At 37.5% G+C, this 22,077-nt stretch overlaps 1 protein-coding gene across 2 annotated transcripts in view; it reads left to right on the forward strand.

The window, feature by feature from the left end:
* LOC308223572 (BEN domain-containing protein 5) overlaps nucleotides 1-22,077 on the forward strand; it is a gene marked incomplete at both ends in the record, with an annotated part of 972,175 nt that overhangs the window by 95,809 nt on the left and 854,289 nt on the right. The gene's annotated exons all lie outside the window — the stretch shown is intronic.

Below are 22,077 nucleotides of genomic sequence, written 5' to 3' on the forward strand. Positions count from 1 at the left end.
CCTGAATCATCAAGATGGCAAGGAATAAGTAATAATTGTCAATGGCAATAAGTGTTTATGAAAAACTGTCTAGAGTCCAGAGTCAGAATTATACCTTAAGCTCACCAAATTTTATGCTAAAAGAAAATAAAATCATGAAACTAATTTAAATTTTAGTCTTTCTATCAGACTGATAGGTCTTCTGGCATATTTTAAAATACAATATTAATATTGTCTCTGTAAAGCTGCAGTTATTATTACATATTGTGCCATAGTAGTCACACAGGTGATGATCAAATAAAGCTTGGTAGGTTTGAAATCAAGTGCTACTGCTCTGGAGGCTTTTTACTTTTTTAAAGAAGAAAATACCTTCCTCTTCTTTGGAATTGGTGTCTAAGTTGGAAGATATTTTTCTCCAAGTAAATTTTTACTGAGATGTGAATTGCTCACTGGAAATAGTACTCAAAGCTTTGAATATAGAATTTCCATATTTTTTTCTTTGCATATATATCTTAAAGTTTGAACAATTTCAGCAAAGAACAGCTTTCTCCAGTGGTAGGTAGTTTTTGAGCTTTTAGATCTATAATGTTTAACATTATTATAATTTTTTGAAAGAAAACATAAAACAGAGATGAAGATCACAGTGACAAAAAACTGGGCAAGTAAAACATAATTAAAAGGATAGGTGTTCATGTCCATCTAGATTGGGAAACTTTGGCATAGGAAGAAAAACCCTGGAAAAAAATCAGGTTGCTTTATGAGATGAATAAGAATTCACGGTCAAGAAGGGTCTGTATAAATTGGAAAAACTCCATAGAAGAGCCATAAGAATGAGTAAATGATTAGAAAACAATGCTTTGATAATGAGCTTTTCAGTTCAGTAAATAAAAGTGTAAATGGAATGACTGGAAATTGAAGCTGAAATGAATTCAGACTAGAAATTATTTATAACCGTTAGGTTAATTAGTGTTGGAATGATTTACCATAGACTGGTGCGTTCTCTACCACTGGCAACTGATGGATGTTTTCACCCTAAAATATCTACTTTAATTCAAAAAAGAATTAGTACATGCCTGTATTATACAAAAGGTTAGATTAGATGATCACAATGATCCCCTCAGGCCTTCAATCTATAAATTTAGGAAGTTCTTCAGCTCCTTTGGTTGTTCCATTGCACTAGCCCCTTGCTGTTGACCACTGCGTCTAAATGTATTGCAGTATGGCTCCACATAGGTGCAGCTGCCGAGAACGTGAATCCATTGAAACATGTATCTAGAGCTTATCTCTACTACAAACTCTTGTTTAAATTATTTTTCTTCTAGTAAAATAAACAAAAATACTTATTTCAGGGAAGAAACACGTAATTACATATACTATCAAGCACTGTCAAGATGAAGTCATAGGCCTGGGGATTCTGATAAGTCATTCACCAAATCAAGATTGTGCCTTCCTGAGATAAAATACATACGTGAATAGAAAGCCTGTCTTCCCAGTTCCAGGGGCCTTTTTCATCTTAGTCATTTGGCTCACTCTTCATTCTTGTAGCAATCCCTTTGCAGACCCACTTACAGTCTCTCTCCATCACCTCATCTGGATAGTGTCTTACTCCAAGGTTTAGTTTCCATTTTTAACCATACCCATTCAATCCCCAGAATCAGAATCAGAATCAGAATCAGAATTACCAGGTTGGAAGGGACCTTCAAGATCATCGAGTCAAACCCATGCCCTACACCTCGACTAAACCGTGTCACCAAGTGCCACATCCAATCTCTTTTTAAACACATCCAGGGATGGAGACTCCACCACCACCCTGGGCAGACCGTTCCAATATTTTATTATTCTTTCTGTGAAAAATTTCTTCCTAATATCCAACCTGTACCTTCCTTGGCGCAGTTTGAGACTGTGTCCTCTCGTTCTATCAGTTGTTGCCTGATAAAAGAGACCAACCCCCACCTGTCTACAACCTCCTTTCAGGAGGTTGTAGAGAGTGATAAGGTCACCTCTAAGTCTCCTTTTCTCCAGGCTAAACAACTCCAACTCTCTCAGTCGCTCCTCGTAGGGCTTGTGGTCCAAGCCCCTCACCAACCTGGTAGCCCTCCTTTGGACGCTCTCAATCATTTCTACGTCCTTCTTAAACTGAGGAGCCCAGAACTGGACACAGTACTCAAGGTGCGGCCTCACCAGTGCTAAATACAGGGGAAGAATAACCTCCCTGTTTCTGCTGGCCACACCATTCCTAATGCAGGCTAGGATACCATTGGCCTTCTTGGCCACCAGGGCACACTGCTGGCTCATATTCAACTGGCCATCCACCAATACCCCCAGATCCCTTTCTACCTGGACACTATCCAGCCACACTGTCCCCAGCTTGTAACATTGCAAGGGGTTTTTACGGCCAAAATGTAGGACTCGGCACTTAGACTTATTAAATTTCATCTTATTGGATTCTGCCCCACCAACCTCACATCTCCTATCCTCCATACAGTTCCATTTCCAAGGCTATAGCAACATTTTCTCATACTAATTGCATTTGTTTGCCCAGGTGGTTCCACTTCCCATCATGGACTATGGTCCTCTTTCTCGTGGACTTCCAGTTCAAGTCTCACTGCTCACCCACACCTCATCTCCTCACCTTGGTTCTCATCCAATATCTGTCTTTCAGGTTGTCACCAACTAATTTCCTCTCCCAGTTGTAGTCCTGTGGCCTCCAAGCCTTTGCAATTCTCTGATTCTTGTCCTAAATTACTGCTTCTGTCATCAACTTCAGTTCATGCTTCTGTGTGTTCAGCCTTTGGAGCTGCCTGTGCACGGAATAGGGGGCATGGAAGACATAAGAAAAAACATTCTCTTTTTCTTTTCTTTTTTTTTTTTTTTCTTAATCTAAGAGCAGCTCCAGTAAGATAGTATGCCTGGTAATGGTAGTTTGTTATTATTGACACTTGCATCCAGAAACAGCACATGCTTTCTTAAATCTAGCTCTTTGCAAGAGCAGCCCTGCTGTAGAAGGCTCTTTCAACCTTTATTTATTGTCAATCATCAGCCAAGGAATAAATCGGCCTCATTTTCACAGAGCTGGAATTCTTTCAGAAGTCCCTTCAGCTCTTTTACCTGAGTTATGTTTTATCCTTTATTCAGCAGAGAGTAGTATTGGAAACAAAGTCCACTCATCTTGCATGGATCTTTTCAGTTAAATGTTCACTTACAGACCTTGTGGCACACAATCATTTTTATTGTATCTAAAAACACTTAGAAGACTTGCTAATTCAAAATTGTAAGGGTTATACACATCAGTATGCAGATGAAGAAATGTATACAGTTGATTTTGGCTTCTTTTATGGCCTGACCTGTAACTTGATTTGAACCTATGTTGTAAAGTTGACATGAAAATGAACCAGCCTAGGCATAAATTCACTCGTCAGCATTTTGTCATAATGATTGATGATAATGGACAAGACTAATGATAATTTACTTAACCTTCAAAAGTATTTCTCACCTCAGGCAAGTGGGCAATTAGAACTTTGCAAGGCTGACTTGAGCTTAGTTATTTGTGAATTGCTTCACTTTCTAATATTCCATGATGATGTTTGTCTTATTTTTAAACAACCTGTGTTTGCTGCATTTCAAGATTGCTTTTCCCTGTAGCTGTTTTTATCTTTTGAATGGGAGCTATTGATTTCTGTATTAATGTCCTACTGAACACGTTATTTTTCAAGATTCTTCTTGTTGCTAGGAAAATATCCATGGAAAATGGGTAATTTCTTCTATTTAACACCCTCTTGAATATCAAAGTTTGGAAAAGCTCTATGTTTTTTGATTAGTCATTTAATACAACACTGTTTGACAGCACTAAAACTGTAGAAGACTGTAGAACTTGTTGTCTGATATATCTGATCTTTGGTAATGGCTGCAATACGTAAGTATTATCACTCTTATATTAGCACAAACTCACATTCTGGAAATTTGTCCCTGAGTTTAATGCTACGTGGTGATGGCTAGACTGGAAATATCAGTTCTGACTGGAGAAATAAACCAGTCAAAATTGCTTGGAGCTTTTGACTAAATGTCCTTGTTAATCCTAAAACTCATCTCACATAAATGTTGCAGTCTGAAGTTTGGATTTCCAGTCTGGATTAGCTGTCTAAACACTCTCTGTACATCACCTTCACCTCTCCCCCACAAAGTCCCTCTGAAAGGCTATTTGTCCGATTTTAAAGCAGTTTCTGGGAAGGAGTAGCGTGATGGATGCCTCTATAGAAGTGCCTGCCTCCCTCAATTCCTCCAACCCTGTGTTTTTGATCATACCTCTCACCCTGGCCTTTTGTTCAGAAAGTATCTGAGTCTTGCCTGATGCCTATGGCATCTGTCACAGATGTCATTTCCTCTCTATACATGTTCCTACAACTGTTATTCCACTTTCTTCCCAACTGAACTGCTTTAGTTCGAGTATATGGAAGATGAAAGCTGAATTTAAGAACTCACACGGTTGTGTGTACATACCTTATATGAGCTGATGTAACCAAGAGCCAAACTAAACAGAACTCTGGTGGATCCACTGCTCTGGAGATTCTCACACTGAATGCCCTCAGAGAAACCACATAAGTGTTCTGCATTGTCTTCTGCCATTTGTTTGTTTAATCCTAGTGAGGAGTTAAAGTCCTCTTCACTGAGCCAATCTTGCAAGAGTCTGGCTATGTCTTAGCCAATAAAAGCGCACTTTTATTTATATGCCTGGTGCCAGAGTCTGAACAACTTGGAAGGACTAAAATATCTCCTCAAACCCTCAGATACAAATCTTGCAACAATAAAAATTCCCCAAAGTATGAATGCTACAGAAAGTTAGTCATTTTGCTATTAAGTGCTGTATGTAAAGGACAGAAAACTGACTCTCCAAAAGGAATAACATCTTGACAGATACAACTGGCTGAGACTGTCTATTCCCTACCTTAATGGATGACACCTGTAAAAAGGGGAAATCTATTTTTAATGGGATAGTCTGCCTAAATGACCCAATTTCAGAAAGAGTGCACTTTCATGTATATTTATTTAATATGAAAACACTAAAGTAAACAAGAAACTACATGCTATAAATAAAAACAGCCCAGAGGGTCAAACACTGATAGACTGTATGATATGAAAGCTAATTTAGTATTGCTTTATGTGCTATGGTAGCAAAACAGATCCTAGTGTGTAGCAGTTGCTCACAATGGCAGTAAAGAGGTCTTCTGTTACCTTTGCCCAGGCAGCAGGCAGCTTCTGTGTACCAAGGTATGGTTGAAGGTGATACCATCTTTTCAACGTGTATTCTCCTGGTTTTCTGTAGGAAAAAAAGAACCATTTTTCCTTTGTCCTTCTATATAATTCTTAACATCCATTGTTAGTGTGGGCTGACATTGCAGTTTAGAGTATATTTAGACAAGAGGTGCTTTTGAGAGGGCATGCAGAGACAAGTCCCTGGTTATCCTCCAGATTACTGTTAGTCACTTTAATTCCATCAAGATGTTCCTATTTAGTGCAGACTCTTTTCTATGGCAAAACAATAACCAGTGTCCTACAGGGTGTCCTTAGCACGTGAAATTAATTGCATTGGACAGCATCTGGGGATATGCAATTATTATGTCCCACGTACCTATAACTGTATTGACAAAATAACTGGCATAGTAAATCTAGTCTTATTCAACTCCCACCACAATCAAATGAGTTATGTAGGACTACCATGTCATGTTTATGTGTTCTTAGACTGGACATTTTTGTGTGCAGCTCATTTCCAAATATATTATACCAGTGGGATCTGAACATGAAAAGGATCTTGGAATGGGCCAGTGAGTACTGTCATAATATGCATCAGAACTTCTTGTGTCTGCTTACACAGGGGAGGAAGTGATCTAGATAATGAGAAGGCCAGCATTAGAGCAGAGTGAAAAATGCTACTTGGATATTCATACCACTTTCAAATGAGCGTACAGAATCATTTAAAATAACAATTGTTTTAATAAGTTTTATCATAAAACTGTGTTGGAGCCAGAAAGCCAAGATAGCTAATTATAAGCAATTTTATTTATCAGAGAGATTCCTATAAACTTTTGCTGTCCTTTAAAGCAAGTTTAGCTCTTTTTTATATATAAGTGCCAACATATCTCATACATGACCAGTGTTGAATTTGATGCTTTATTAATTCAATCGCATATAGTTAATCTTAAGATTTCTCTCTGTTGTCTTTCAATACAGTGATATACCTTCATTTATGGAATACTCAGCATTTGAGGCTAGGCAACATGTGATATCACTTCTTTTTTTATTTAAGCAACACCAAATCATCACTTTTTTGAATTTAAAAAATACCAGTTTGAATGACAACATTTATAGGAAGTGTGTGAGAACTGCTTTCCTACACAGAGACAAGCTATAGCCAAACCATCTGGTTCCAGTGAGACAGTAACTCCTGAACCCACTAAATTCTTGTAGGTTCTGTGTAGCTGACTGGCCTGGGAGCCTTTTGTTACAGAAAAAACAAGGTTTTACCAATTAGGTTTTTATTGGTAACTTACTGCACACAAGTTAAAGCTTTCCACAGGACCTGTTGGAACTCACCAGCCACTGGAGCCTCTCATGGGAGACTGTTGATCAGATTCATTTTCTTTTTGTCAAGTATGAATTCTTAGCCCAAGCTATTTAAGTAACCACATAAAGTAGCAAGTCTCATCTTTTTTTCTTATCATGAGAATGGAGAATATTTTACACACATGTAAACATGTAAACATAGAGAATGCAATGTTCTCCACATTTTTAAAATTACAGAAGGTACAGGAGGAAGACACGTGAGGGTGGTGAAGCGCTGGCACAGGTTACCAAGAGAAGCTGTGGCTGCCCCATCCCTGGCAGTGTTCAAGGCCAGGTTGGATGGGGCTTGGAGCAAGCTGCTCTAGAGGAAGATGTCCCTGCTAGTGGAAGGGGGTTGGAAGTAGAGGATCTTTAAGGTCCCTTCCAACCCAAACCATTCTCTGATTCTGTGATTTTAAGCGCTAGAGAAAACACTTTACAGTGGGAGATTTAAATAGCTCAATCTGTTTATCATATCAAAGGAGATTGATAGGTAACATGATTACAGTATGCAAGTAAATTCACAAGAAGAAAATACAGGGTATTAAAAAATTCTTTTATTATTCAATCACAGAAGCTTGGTAGAAGGTAATGCTGGAATCTTGAACCAGATAAAAAAGGTTGGAGTGAGGTGCAAATTCTTAGTGGTTGATATCATTACCTATTAGAGCAAACTCTTAAACTGAGAGACTCCAAGCCTTGTGGTATCATTGAAATGGGAACAGGACTCTAATTTCAGTGGCTAAAACCATGTCATTGTCCTAACTAAGTGGGTGAGTGGCATTTTGAATGACCTATGAGCTGCAGGAAGCTAGTCTAAACATTTTATGAATACTTCTGGCCTTACCCTTAATGAAATCTATGAAATGCCAAGATTCTCTTCTGCTGGAGACATATTGAGCACACATGCTGAGTTTGTAAAAACACTTATGCACATGCTGAACCTTAGTGAATTCCAAGATACTCAAACCTCAAAATTCAAAACAACAAAAAAAAGGGAATTTAATATTTGCCAGGACTTTTAATACTAGTTTTGCATGATGTTTTACAGTGAAGATTTTCATGATGAGGTTTGCTGCTAGTCTGCTCACCTCTTACAGCTGATCATTTGCAGAGGGTTTTCCTTTGTTTTCTCATAGCAAGATGCACTAAAAGAAAAGACAAAATACTCTTTGACTCCACTGAAGTCAAAGGCAAAGCTCCAACAAGCTGTGACAGGGCTAAGATTTCACCCTAATATTTAGCTAGTATTTTTGCCTTGATCTACATAATGACTGTACTTCACATAAAGATTTAAAGATTTTATAGGTTTGCAGATGGAAGGCCTTGGACTGCACGGTTGTGAATGAAAGAAAGGATAGGTTATGAGATTATCTCTGTGAATACAAGATGGATTGCTATGAAAAATACTATGGCATCTTATTTTACAGTATATGATGTTTCATTTAATGTCATTTTATTTCATTTTATTGCTACAAGGTAGCCCATTGAAATGAAGTGCGTAAGAACAAACTGCATGTGAGAGCATGACTATGTCTCTATACATACTATGAATATTTTTATTTTTTAAAAATCGACAAAATAAAAGGTTGACTCTTTCCTATGTTACCAGGGCACAACTTTTTCCTAGATTGTTGCCAGTTTTACATTTTCAAGTCCCTTTTCTGCATCCTTTCTGTTGTACATCCTAATCTCCCTTTTTATAACACCGGCTCAGAGTGATTCATTTGTGACAGTCACAGAAGCATGCACTCCAACACCCACACGCAGGTAAATCTGCTGTGGTGATATATTTTAATTACAGATTTAGTCAGAAGTAATTAAGGTTTTATGTCACAAGGATAGCGGAGAGTTTTAAAAATTCATGTGGTTTCAGTCTTTGAGAGTGTGCAGTTTGTGACACAATGGCTTGCAAAACAGGAACGACCCCTTAGTGCTGTTAGATTAATTAATAGAAAGAGAATAAACTTAATGGAGCTAGAAAAGTGCAAAAAATTGTGTTTTTTCCACTGTATATCACACAGATGGAATGGTCGTCCTGGGATTGCGGCGGGGGACAGTAATTGCATTTTAATTACAGTGCTGATGGCTTCTGCTTCCTACCAGATGGAAGGCCCTTTTAAAATAGAGGCACAATAGCAAGCCTCTGCTTATTTTCTCTTCTGATGCTGGCTAACATATAGTGACACAAGACAAAAGCTATTATAGTATGGCTTGATCAGAAAGACTTTATTCAGTGCTATAATACTTTCTAGTATGAAGAAAATCCATTCTCTGTCAGTATGAAAAAGACTCTTCTTCTGTCTAGAAATTGAAATGAAAATATGTGGGGAACTACCTACTACTTTTGTTAGTAACAATCACAGTTAATCACATTGTTGCTAGGTTGATAATATTTATAGAAGGAAAGACAGATAACTGAGACTTCCTTTGTTTAGAATGCTTAGCAAAGATGGTTCTCAGGATGGCACTGAACAAGGTGTGGGTTAGACTGCAATTAACAGATGCAAAGTTTACTCTATGATGTCCTTTATTTTACAAATATTATTGGGAGTTAGCAAACATAAAAGTGCTGATTATTGAGAAACTGATGTTGCTGAGAAGGGTCAGGTCTGTAAATAGTGTGAAAATCACATTCAAAGCCATTAAATTGCATTAAGAAGCGTACCTTTGTAGATGTGCATACAGTATTCATAAGTGAATAAATGAATTATATTTAATAATATTTCACCTTTTTGTCATAGTTAACTGCTTTATATATTAGTTTTCTTCACCAAGATGCCCTTCCACTGTCATTGCATCTTCAAGATGATAGCCTCTGTTATTTTTTATTGTAAAGATATATATGAGAATCTTTTATCTATGTTTTGAGTCTTAAAAAATTGCAGGCAGCAATAAATAAATTAGCTTCATAGTTAATGTATAACTGATTTATTATACCACTTCTTTGTGCCAAGGGTCACCCTCCATAATTTGCATGTAAGAAATGCAGTGGCTACCAGACTATAATAGTAATATTATTTAATACTTGTAATAATTAATAAAAATTACCACATTGTAGCTCAGAAAGATATGACTTCTAGTGCTATGCTGCCAGCAACTCAGCTGCCTCTCAGAAAGTTTCCAATTAACCCACTGGAGTCATCTCCATATTGTCAAGGATATATGCTCAGAAAAGACACTGAGCAGCCTGCCCAAGGTGTGTGCTTGGAGAATGTGATAATGGAGAGAAATGGGGAAAGATTGGAAGAGTCTAGGCAAGGGTTCATATTGTCCATTCTCTGACTCTGTGGAATTTGCATACCATTAATAGTGGAGCATCTCCAGTGAGATTATTCTTGATAGAAATATATTTGCATATGCATTCATACAAGCAATATTTTTGCAGGCAATTAATTCACTCATCATTTTCTTCTTAACAAATTCATGGCTAATTTTTTACTATAAGAGTCAAAAGGTCACTTTGAGTATTACACTCAAGGTTCAAAAAAGAATTAAAGAAAGGCAGTGAAAGACCAAGTAAAATATTTAGGAATATTTAGTGTTTTCCTCACTTTGGTCATCATAAAATTGTAATCAGCCCATTTTTTTGTAATCAGATAAAGTGGAAAAGCTTGCACGCCCACTGGAAGAGCATTTTGGAATTCCAAGTGGTCTTGACAAAACTGCAGGAATGATTCAGTAATGACAAGAACAAGGCATTACTTTCAGAAAGGAAAAATAAGCCTTGAGTGCAAAATGTAGTCACTGGTTAGGGAGTTGCACCACCTGAAAGGAGAAGGGCGACAGAGAAATAAAAGCTGAATCTGAATTATTTTAATTGAATGGCAAAACCAGGAGATATTTTCCTGAAATGTGTAACTAAGAGGGATGTGTTTGAGGCATGAGATAATTATTATAACTTACCTCACGCTGGTGATGTTAAAATGGGTAATATCTCTCGCTTTAGGGTTACTTCAAGAAAGATACAGGGAACTGGATGGAGTCTGGGAGGAGAGCAGTCTAACGATCCAGTAATCAATGGCTCTTCATATCTTCATGTTACAGGATTTTACTCACAGGAAAAGATTTAAATTAGATTGTAAAGGGTTTTTCTAACTATAGGGATAATTAGGAAATTGAGCAGAATGTCTAGGTTATAAAGCCTCTTTCGTTAGAGACTTTAAAGACATTCTCGTAATCTAATGAGGGATGTGTGGTCAAGATGAAATCACAGTGGTGTGAGTATTGGGGCTAAATATCTGTGAAGAACAGTTTTGTCTATGTCCATGTAGTATTATCTCTTATGATCCCAGAATTACCTCTTATGGTCCTTTCCAGCTCTTAATACCTTGTGATTCTTGCTTATTTAGCCTTGTGCTTTTCCTCTAATTAACCCTGTATTTTTTAATGTCTGTAAAAATGTAAAACAACAGCAAAACCATGCTTCATAGGAGATAAAAACCACCCCTCATATGAGATATGAAATTTTCAAGTATTGAAAGTTATATATCCATTGGGAGTTTGTGAAAGTGGTATAAAATTTGAGTTTCGTATTGTAATAGCCTAAAATGTGCATGTAAATTTTTTTACTTCACATTCAATTCAGAAAAACACTGGTGTGAAGAAGTCAAGAGAAAAACTACAGAAGTAATAAGGAGATGGCAAATAATTGTTTGCTAGAATAGAGTGAAAGATCTAAGGCCATGTTGAAGGAAAAGAAAACGCGCTGAAAGGTATAAATAGTTATGCTGACATCAGGGTTAGAGCAGCATTTGGTTAAATGCTCCCCTCAGTAAGAATTGATTAAATAATATCTACTATTGGGAAAGGTAGATGCTGATGCCCTCTAAATATTTAAAAGGTTAAAAAACCTAAAGGAAAGAATTTTGAGACAGCAGAGGAAACTATTAAAAACTGATGGGGTGAAAGAAAATACTACCTTTGTGCAATATTAGGAAGTTAAAAATATCCAATTACACTTGAGGATGAGGATTTGATCATAAGATCAATAGTCTTTAGAACAGTTTTCCAAGAGTAGTGGTGCATAAAAACATAAAGGTCACAGTACAAGGTCAGAACAAATGTCCAGCTATAACAAACTCTTGTGGTCATCAGCAGACGTTTATGTTAGAAAATAAAACCAGGATTGGAATAAATAGAAGCTACACTGCTTAACATTTAAAAACCAGAAACAAGCATTAGTAGAAAAAATATTGTAAAAACAGTGCAGCACTAATTAGAATCATAGAATAGTTAGGGTTGGAAAGGACCTTAAGATCATCCAGTTCCAACCCCCCTGCCATGGGCAGGGACACCTCACACTAAACCATGTCACCCAAAGCTCTGTCTAACCTGGCCTTGAACACTGCCAGGGATGGAGCATTCACACCTTCCCTGGGCAACCCATTCCAGTGCCTCACCACCCTCTCAGTAAAGAACTTCCTCCTTATAATCAATCTAAACTTCCCCTGTTTAAATTTTAACCCATTACCCCTTGTCCTGTCACTACAGTCCCTAATGAAGAGTCCCTCCCCAGCATCCTTGTAGGTCCCCCTTCAGATTCTGGAAGGCTGCTATGAGGTCTCCATGCAGCCTTCTCTTCTTCAGGCTGAAAAGCCCCAACTTTCTCAGCCTGTCTTCATACGGGAGGTGCTCCAGTCCCCTGATCATCCTCGTGGCCCTCCTCTGGACTTGTTCCAACAGTTCCATGTCCTTTTTATGTTGAGGACACCAGAACTGCACACAATGCTCCAAGTGAGGTCTCACGAGAGCAGAGTAGAGGGGCAGGATCACCTCCTTCAACCTGCTGGTCACGCTCCTCTTGATGCAGCCCAGGATACAGTTGGCTTTCTGGGCTGTGAGCGCACACTGAAGCCGGCTCATGTTCATTTTCTCATCCACCAACACCAAGTCCTTCTCTGCAGGGCTGCTCTGAATCTCTTCTCTGCCCAACCTGTAGCTGTGCCTGGGATTGCTCCGACCCAGGTGTAGGACCTTGCACTTGGCACGGTTAAACTTCATAAGGTTGGCATCAGCCCACCTCACAAGCGTGTCAAGGTCTCTCTGGATGGCATTCCTTCCCTCCAGCGTATCAACTGAACCACACAGATTGGTGTCATTGGCAAACTTGCTGAGGGCGCACTAAATCTCACTGTCCATGTCACTGCCAAAAATGTTGAACAAGACCGGTCCCAACACCAATCCCTGAGGGACACCACTTGTTACCGGTTTCCAGCTGTACATTGAGGCATTGACCACAACTCTGTGGAATAGGGTACGTGATCCAACTGTTTTTTCAGTCTCTGATTTCAAACATCAGTCTTAGGAAATGTAATTTCATCATAAAATTAATTGAGTGAATAATGTATACTAGAATGTTCTAAGAATTCTATTTTGAGGAGGCATCATGTTGGTACTGGGTGATGCTTCTTTGTGGTAGAGAACACCACGAGAAAGCTCATTCCTCATTATTCCAGTATGTATGCATATTTTTGCTTTAATTTGTAGATCTGCTGTTAGACACAGGTGTTGGGATGACATCATGTTGACTCCAGCTTCTCTGGAAACAACAGGAAAAAGTATTTGCTAAGGAGAAATAAAGTTTCAACTTATTATTAAAGAAAGGTAACTATCAGTGAGAGATGAGATTCAGAGTAGTCCTGTTTACAGGAGTAATTCAACAAAATGCGTAATAGTTATTATGTTGTTTCATTATGAAATGAGGCTCACAGTGTTTATTGCAAAGATATGAAATGGCTAAGAGCTTCCCAGTATCAAGCTTCTTATTTAAAGACATTTTTACAGGTATACTCACACATTATGCACAGGTTAGAGGACGAAGATGCTTTAAACTTGCAAGAATTAATATGCAGCTGTTTATATGAAATTTATTAGTAACCATCACAACACTTGTAAGTACTTCATATAATAAACCTCTTCTTTTTCCAGTATATATACTTTTGTACTGAAATTATTATTATAATCTGGTACCCTAGATTTCAAAACATAAAATTGTAAGTTTTCTTAAGTTATTCTAAGATAAAATGCAATTACACAAAAAATATTTAGATACAAAAGGACTGTACCAACATTAGGAGAGATGCTGGACATTTGTATTAAATATCTATTTTAATTGTTCATATTGTGTTTGAAATCATAAATAACTTAAGATTTATCTAGATACCATAGTAATAGGTGCTATAGAAATAAGTAAAAAGAAGCAAATATTTGACATGTGTATATCCATATTTAGTCAAATTGATGATTTCTGGCACTGTTATAAATTTCTACATTGTAGAGAAAGTTTGCCAGCAAGGAACAGAAGGAGTATTGACTTTTTACTATAATGACATTTCTGTCAAATTAATTATAAACTTGGAAGATACTAATTTAATTAAATAATACTGCTAAAAGAATAACAGAGTTAGAATTTTTTTCCTGTCAGTTTAATGGTTCACAAAAAGTGAAGGACTTGAAATACAACAGTATTACGGAAAATAATTGCTAGTATTATGCTAATCCATATGAATATTTTTGAAAGGTATTAAAACAGCTATTCACTTATTAAAACACCGTCTGACAACTGTAGAATTTATTTGCTACTAATAAATATAAATAATAAAGAAAAATGTACATCACTTATTATCAAAAGATGTCGATTGGCAATCTATTATATTTCAGATTTTGTCAAGACAGAATAAAAATGGCAATAACTAAAGTAAAATGGGATTCACCTTCCTGTTATGTTTGTATTTGCCAAACTAAAGAAAGAATGTTCTAAATCAGGTTACATTGCTTAAATTAAGCTTCCTGATCAGAAGGTCCCTTCTAAGCCCAACCATTCTATGATTCTATGATGTTTCCCTCATGTAACAAAAGACACTGTTTGCCAGATTAGTCGGGGCCTCGGGTAGGTGGGAAGACCAGCTCATGCTCAGCTGGGCTGCACTAAATCCAGGATAAATGCCAGAACCTGAGGGAAATCTGGAAGTTTCGGGTGCTCAGCATCTCTGAAGCACAGGACTGAGGTGTAGGATGGTGTAAATGAACACTTCCATTAAAGTTCAATAGACAAACACGAAATTGGAAGACTAGTCTGTACAAAGAAAACACTGACAATAACGACAGTGGCTCGCATCTTGTGTGCACCTTTAGGGAAGAAAACGATATGAAAACGCTGCACTCCGATGTTGGTGCTGTTTTCTTTGCATGCGCAGAAATGAAATCTAGTGCCTCTGAAAAATGTAACATTGAGAGCTCTTGACCCAAAAGGCTTTCCTTGAGTATTCATGGCATCTTCTGGTTTATATATAAGTGTTTTCTTAGGTCTTCTAAAAGAGGCTAAACCGGCCTTTATCACCTTACCTTGTCTTGATTGTCTAACTAATGGCCGCTTAAAGCCTGGGGAAGAATGTTACTTAGGCTAAGTTTTGGAAGTGGTCGATTCTTAAATCGGGTAGTTTACTTACAGGAGCACCACGCACAGATCTTTAAAAGAGAGTCGTTAACCTCTGAATGACAAGGGATGATCTTCATTTTTTGCCTAATGTATTGCGCAGTTTACTGGATATTTCTTGGGGGGATAGACTGAAATCTTTCTCTGCACCATGAGAAAACCACAGAGCTCCTTGGCGACTGTTGCTGCATATTCATTTCCATACAAGCCATGCATATGTTAGGTTACGCTTCTGTAAGAGGACTAGCTTGTGCGCTGCAGCACTCGGTTTCAGTCCCAGCATTGCTCCTCTTGGTATATCTACCTTATTCCCGAGAAGAAGAGAGGAGCATAAGAAGGAAGCCTCTGTGAGGCACAATGCCCTGAAGTCTGCACAGCTTCCAAACCGGGATCTTTTTCCTGCATCAGCGCACCTTTGAATTTGTGAAAGGGGACACAAATTTTAACCAGCTGCTGGATGTGGTAAGCATTTACTCTTCATACTTTTCTTGACAAGTGATCTGAAAATGGGTTGAAGTGTAATGTCTTAACGTGTAAACAATACTAACAGGTCCTGACTTTTGCTCAAGGCTGCTTTGGGCCTAGGAAACTGGTTGGTTGACTCTTAAATATTAGGAAGGGCTTTCTATGCTCTAATTGTATTAGATTGAGGGGGGATTGCAGTATCTGAAACTTGATTAATTTCTCTGCAGGTTCTGGATCTGATAGTGGGGAAAAAAATTGCACCACTATGGTAAATAGCGTGAAGCTTTGTTTCTGCTAGGTTTGGAAGAAGGAAAATAATGGGTGCTGCTTTAGTATTTACAATTTTCTCTTGAGAGACAGGTAGTATTCAGAGGCAAAAGTTGCTTTTCTGGTTGTGGGTAGGTGGGTAATACTGAAGCAGTTGGGTCTGGCTAACTATACAATTAACCCTGCTCTAAATTCTGTGCCATTTTCCAGAGTTGGATGTTGGATGCGGAGCTCTTCCAACAGTGGCAGGCTGTGACTGAGATCTGCACACACCATTTACCACAAGTCTTGTCGTTAATCTGGGCTTTCTAAAAATATAGATACGCTTGATTATCTGTCCCTGTTCAGCAGTGAGATTTCGGCAGGTTTTTCTAAATCGCAGTTCTTGCTCTGTGATCTAAAAGAGCTTTGTCTGTGTAAGGATGTAAAGTATATTGGAAGGAATGGTTTTAAAAGCAACTGATGCTTCTGAATGATACCTTATAGAGAACTGTATTCCACTTGTAATGGCAGCGTTAAACTCCACCCTTAAGCTCAAACACTTGTGCCTTTGATATAAAAGTATTATAATTTGGTTTTCCGTCTGTTTAAAATGTATTACTGTACTATGGCTACATGTTTGTTTTTATTATCTTTATCACATAGTAAAGATAGTGTAAGAATTACACAGAAATCTCTCTCTTTTTCCAGAAATGTATTTATTTAGGTATTCATTTGCAAGTTCTCCATATGTTGATTCATCACTGAAGCAGGCAACCCTGGTGTGAAGAAGGCCTACATAAATAATACAGTAAATATATCAAATACATTTATCAGAGAGTAGCTAAATGAGAACCCTGCATAATAAGAAAATGATAAACTACTTTGTATTAATTGCTAAAAGCAATGGTTCTATTTGACAAAGCATTGAACTGAAACCTAGGAGATCATATTCACTGGCTAGAGCAAATTTGCTTATCAGCTTGCCTCATTTTCCACATCTATATAGTGAGAAAAATGTTATTGACTTTCTTTGTAAAGCAGTTTTAAGAGTTTTATGCTGAATAATGCCATATACAAGATATGTATTGTTTATAATCCACTGAATGCAGAAATACAAAATCGTACTGGACACTTTCTGTCCAGAAACTATGTGAAATAAGGATTTGGGAGCCTTCAGGGGAGTGCATTCCAGACTCCATGGCATTTAAAAAGCAGTGATAGAAATTTGGAATGCCTGAACTGAGGAATCAATAATAACAGGAGCCACATACCTATGGTGTTCATGACAGGACATAAAGAGATGACCATAGTGCCCTGACCATACCAGTGCCCTGAATTGTTTTCAATTTATTCTTTAGTTCAAACAAGAGCTGTTCCATTATATAAATCATGTTTAACTTCTGTGCAGCTTCTGAAGGTTTTAATTATTTCATATTTTAATTTGATTTACATATGGCAATGAATTGAGATTTGTATGTCTGTGTTGTAAACAGTGTTATGTTACTCATTTGAGAAACACAGTAGTCTGTATATAGGTAAAAACAGCTTCAAAATATATTAAATCTTCATACTTTATTGTTTAATATTGATGCTCTGATCCTCATTACTTCACAGTAGGATGAGTATGATTGTGTGTGAATCCTTTTACAAGTATCTTCTCTGTCACTACAGGTACAATGTATCATTCTCTTTCCCAACAATTTTACATAGCTTTAGTTCCAAAACCAGATCGTCCCTAAACAGAAAACCAGTTCCATACTGCTCATTCCCATGTCCTAGCCCTTTCTGTCAGGGTGGTTATTTACAACATTTTCCACAGCACATCTCAATGAGCTTGATGAACACGGACAAAATAGAAATTATGATGATGAAAGGCCATGTAAGATTTCTTTCCTCCCCACAGCAGCTTCATTATGCTTTGACACTTCCTTTTTGAGTTCTGCTCTTCCTTAGCTTCCTGAGTCACTTTCTAGACCAATGTATCATCAAGAGCTTTTTGCTGTGATTGCCTGAAAATATGTTCCTGTAGGTTAGCTTCTTGAAATACAGCGTTTGAGAGAAATTATGAGTAAAATGAAACCTGATTAAAGTTCCTCTTAAAACAAGTGTGCTAGTTTAGATAACACTCTCCCGACATTTTTTTAGAATACAAGCCTTTTTAAATTTTTTGTTTAGGTTGGTCAATATATTTCTTAGAAAGATCTATTGCTTTATAAAGAAATGTGTTTTATTCAAATTGCTTTTAAAGAAATGTGTTTTATTCAAGACAAAAGGAAAATGGTCTAATGATTCTTTACAGAGAAGACTCTTTTAAGTCACACTTTTTGTGCATAAACCTATCCGTTTTTATCTCAGAGACTGAGCATGCATTTCTACTATATGGCCAGAGTATTTCTCTATAGACTGTTTCTGGTCTTGAATATCTTGTCTTTCCACTAAATGCTGTTTATTACCATGAATGCTTATAGAAGACCTATTCAGCTGTGATGAGTATCTAAGGGAAGAGAAGCAAAAAATTTACTATGGTTAACATGATCCAAATGGCAATTATTTGGAACACATCCATAATAAAATGTTTAAAAAAGAGGTGACGATTGTTTATGTGAGAAGTAGTCCACAAACTTAGCCTTCCTTAGGCTGTCATGTCTGCAACAATATTACAGGGAGACTTGCGTCTAGTGTTTGCACAGAAAAAAAAAATTGTTTAATAATTAAATTGTAGCCAAGGTCAGAAGAAAAGTGTGAGAGAAGATCTTAGTATTAAATACAAGCTGTAGCCAGAAGTCTACTGTTCTGACATGGATTTGCTTGTGTTGCATTTTTCCCCCATCTAATTTTTGGAATAATAGATTTTTTGATGTTGGTCCATGTGTTATAACAAGAAATATCAACATTTTCCCCCTGGCATTTGCCATAGTTCTGGAATCAGAGTGAACTTCCGTATTTCAGCATTTATTAGGAATTACTGTGATGAATTTTGCTTTGTTGGGTAGAGTGGTGAATATTTGTGTCAATATGTATATCAGATAGGTTATTCATAATCACTGGCTCATATGCAGAGCTATAATTACACACTCCTTTCTTGACTCCACTGCATTAAAATTCTCAACCACAGTGTTTCATTGTTGGGTTTATTGACCTAATAAGTTTCAGTGAACCCCAATAAAAGAATATTAATTGTCATAAGTAGATTTTAAAAGTTTCTATATAATAACCTGTAGTTAAAATATTTAATTATTGTATTGTGTGCCTTCCCAAAACAGTAAAGGGTGGAGAGGAGTGAATTTAAGTTAATGACACAGAAAAGACTGATATTCTCTTCACAGAGGTTCCAAGCAATACAGCCATTACTATTAGAAATAGGCTAGAGTCTAATTTCTAAGGAGATGTAGCCCCATCAAGAACTGAGAGAACAAGTCTTATATATCTTATTTCTGAATAAAATTAACACTTAACATAGTCAGCCACCACCGTCAAAATGGTGTCCAGAAAAGAGAGGACAAACTGGTGCAACTTCCTGAGAGGAAGCAGAAATGTAAAAAGCATCTCACTCTTCAGAAGAGCAGACTTTGTTTAAGGATCTGCCTGGAATGGGTTACAGCTCTGGAGAGAAAAGGCATCCAAGAGAGATGGTTGATTTTCAAGGATTACAGTGCAGATGAGGCCCTTAGAGACATGGTTTAGTGGTGGGTTTGGCAGTCCTGGGGTAACAGTTGGACTTGATGATCTTAAAGGTCTTTTGCAACCTAGTTAATTCTGTGATTCTCCAAACTCAGGAATTATCCATCCTGATGAGAAGGTAAACAGATAAAGAGAGCAGGCAACCTGCATGGATGGACAAGTTGCTTTCTGGAAAAGCACAAACATGAAAAGGAAATGTATTAAGAAATGGAAGGAAGGATAGGTGACTTGGGAGAAATATTGTGACTCTGAACATGCAGGGATAGGGTCAGAGAAGGCTTTCTATTTGAAACTTTAAGCTGTATTGGAGATTTTGTTTCTGTTCACTCACATAAGGAATTTGCACGACTATTCTGAAGTAAACCTTAGTATATGCTAAATATATTCTACCCCTGCTCTTCAAAATTCAAAAACTCATACTGGGTTTTATTAGAAGGCATTCAAGGACCTTCAGCATTTTGACTATGTTAAAATACCCTGTCAGTTCTCTGATTAACTGCCTTTTCTGTGATTCAAAGAGCTTTAAATGTGCCCAGTCTGTATGTGAATTTTTCTGTATGTGCATGCTTGTTGCACAACAGTAACCTAGAAACTATTTTGCCCACAACTTTCAAAGCTTATAATAAATCCTAATGCTTTTTTAAGTAAGATTGAAATGGAATAAAACAGGGAAGCCAGTGGACGGTGGCTTGGTCTTCCCAAATCTGATTTCATCGCCATTTTGCCTGTTGTGCAAAGAATAGTTCCTTGCTGTAAATGTGGAACCAGGAAATGGGCTTGGAACAGTTCAGCTAAGGCGAGGGAGATCTGATTTTTATTTAGCATCTGTATGTTTGTTCTAGTGCCTGTTTCACAATACAGAAATGGAAGACAGGATATTTGCTTTGCTTGTATTTGTTGCAGGAATCTGACTTGCTTATTTTACTACCTTAAGAAATATGTGCATGATTAATGGATTCTAGTAGACATGATTTGTAATGCAGCTGTTACTTAAAATTCAAATGATTTCTTACATTCTTACAGATACTTTGGCACAGATTTCAGGGACATTTTGAACCTTACCTGAAATGAGTGGGAATTCGGAAGTCAGGTTGGCCAGGTTGGATGAGGCCTTGGGTGACATGGTTTAGTGTGGGGGTGTCCCTGCCCATGGGCAGGGGGGTTGGAACTGGATGATCTCAAGGTCCTTTCCAACCCTAACTATTCTATGATTCTATGATTCTAAGTCAGCAAGTCTTGGCAAGTCTATCCTTAAATCTGCAACAATTCTTGTATGGTAGGATAAAAGCAATAAATGCAGAAAGTAAAATAGTTGGGTTCAAATGCTCCTTTTATTTACCTTCTGTGCAGTAAAAGTGAAGAAATTGAATAATGAGCAAGCCTTTAATTCTTTTACTTCCTAAAAGTACATGAATTTATGAAGATCATGCAGGAAAATCCACTGCATAGTCATATTAGGTCTTGTGCTTAAATGAGTAGGTCATATTGTGTCATTTAACTGATGAAGGTAGTAGGATTAATTAAATCAATTACTTGGCATATCAGTCTGAAGGCTACAAGAAGGATGTCTCAGCTGTGTCTGTAGACTCCATCACTAAATTGCCAAAACCTTTTTTTAACCTTTACTTTTTTTGATGCAGAAGAAGTTAATGTTTCTAATCTCTTGAAAAGATTCAACCAGTAATATACCAATGTTTACATATAGAAATCGTATGTATCGGGTGTATATGTGTTTGTGTCAATTTGTTTCTTAAACATAACATTAACAGGCCATGCAAAGAGGTGTTGGGTTTTGTTCTTAAGAAGTCACTGATATTGGTTATTAGCTAGGGAAGTGTGGTAATTTCTCTCTATACGTAGTTTAGGCACTGAAGCAGAAAACCAGATCACATTTCTGCCAGAAGTTGTCTGTGTAATTTGTAGAATCACAAAATCACAGAATGGTTTGGGTTTAAAGCTCATTCAGTTCCAACCCCCTGCCTTGAGCAAGGACACCTTCCACTAGACCAGGTGGCTCCAAGCCCTGTCCAACCTGGCCTTGAAGGGTTCCAGGGCACTGTGTTCAGGGGCAGCCACAGCTTCTCTGGGCAACCTGTGCCAGGGCCTCACCACCCTCACAGTAAATAATTTCTTCTGTCTTCTTTCTTCTAAATCTACCCTCTTCCAGTTTAAAGCCCTAATCCTGTGTCCTATCCCTACATGCCCTTGTAAAACGTCCCTCTCCGGCTTTCTTGTAGGGCCCTTTAAGTGCTGGAAGGCTACTTTTGGGTCTCCCTGGAGCCTTCTCCAGACTGAACAAGAAGCACAGAGCACATTTTCAAAGGCTGTACCTCTGTGACCATGTTAACATCTGAGCTTGGGTTTAAATTCAGACTTGGGCCAAAAAATACAGTCTCCTCAAACACGGGAAGGTGAGCTAGGCTGTATTTCTGCGTGGTGCATCACTGACAAAAGTGATTGGAAAGTTCAACTGCAAAAATTTTTGCTGTTTCAGATGTAGCTAGAAAAAGCCCAGCAAGGTTATATTTACATGACTAGCAGTAAAGAGTAATTATCTCTTTAATAGTAGTTTAAACAATTTCATAGTGACATCACTGAAAGGCAATAAACATGGAACTCTAAAATGCCATATTTGCTAGCGTTTTTTACTGTGTGGCTATGTCTGAAAG

The sequence above is a fragment of the Psittacula echo genome (assembly GCF_963264785.1).
Source record: "Psittacula echo genome assembly, chromosome: 7".
Taxonomy (NCBI): domain Eukaryota; kingdom Metazoa; phylum Chordata; class Aves; order Psittaciformes; family Psittacidae; genus Psittacula; species Psittacula echo.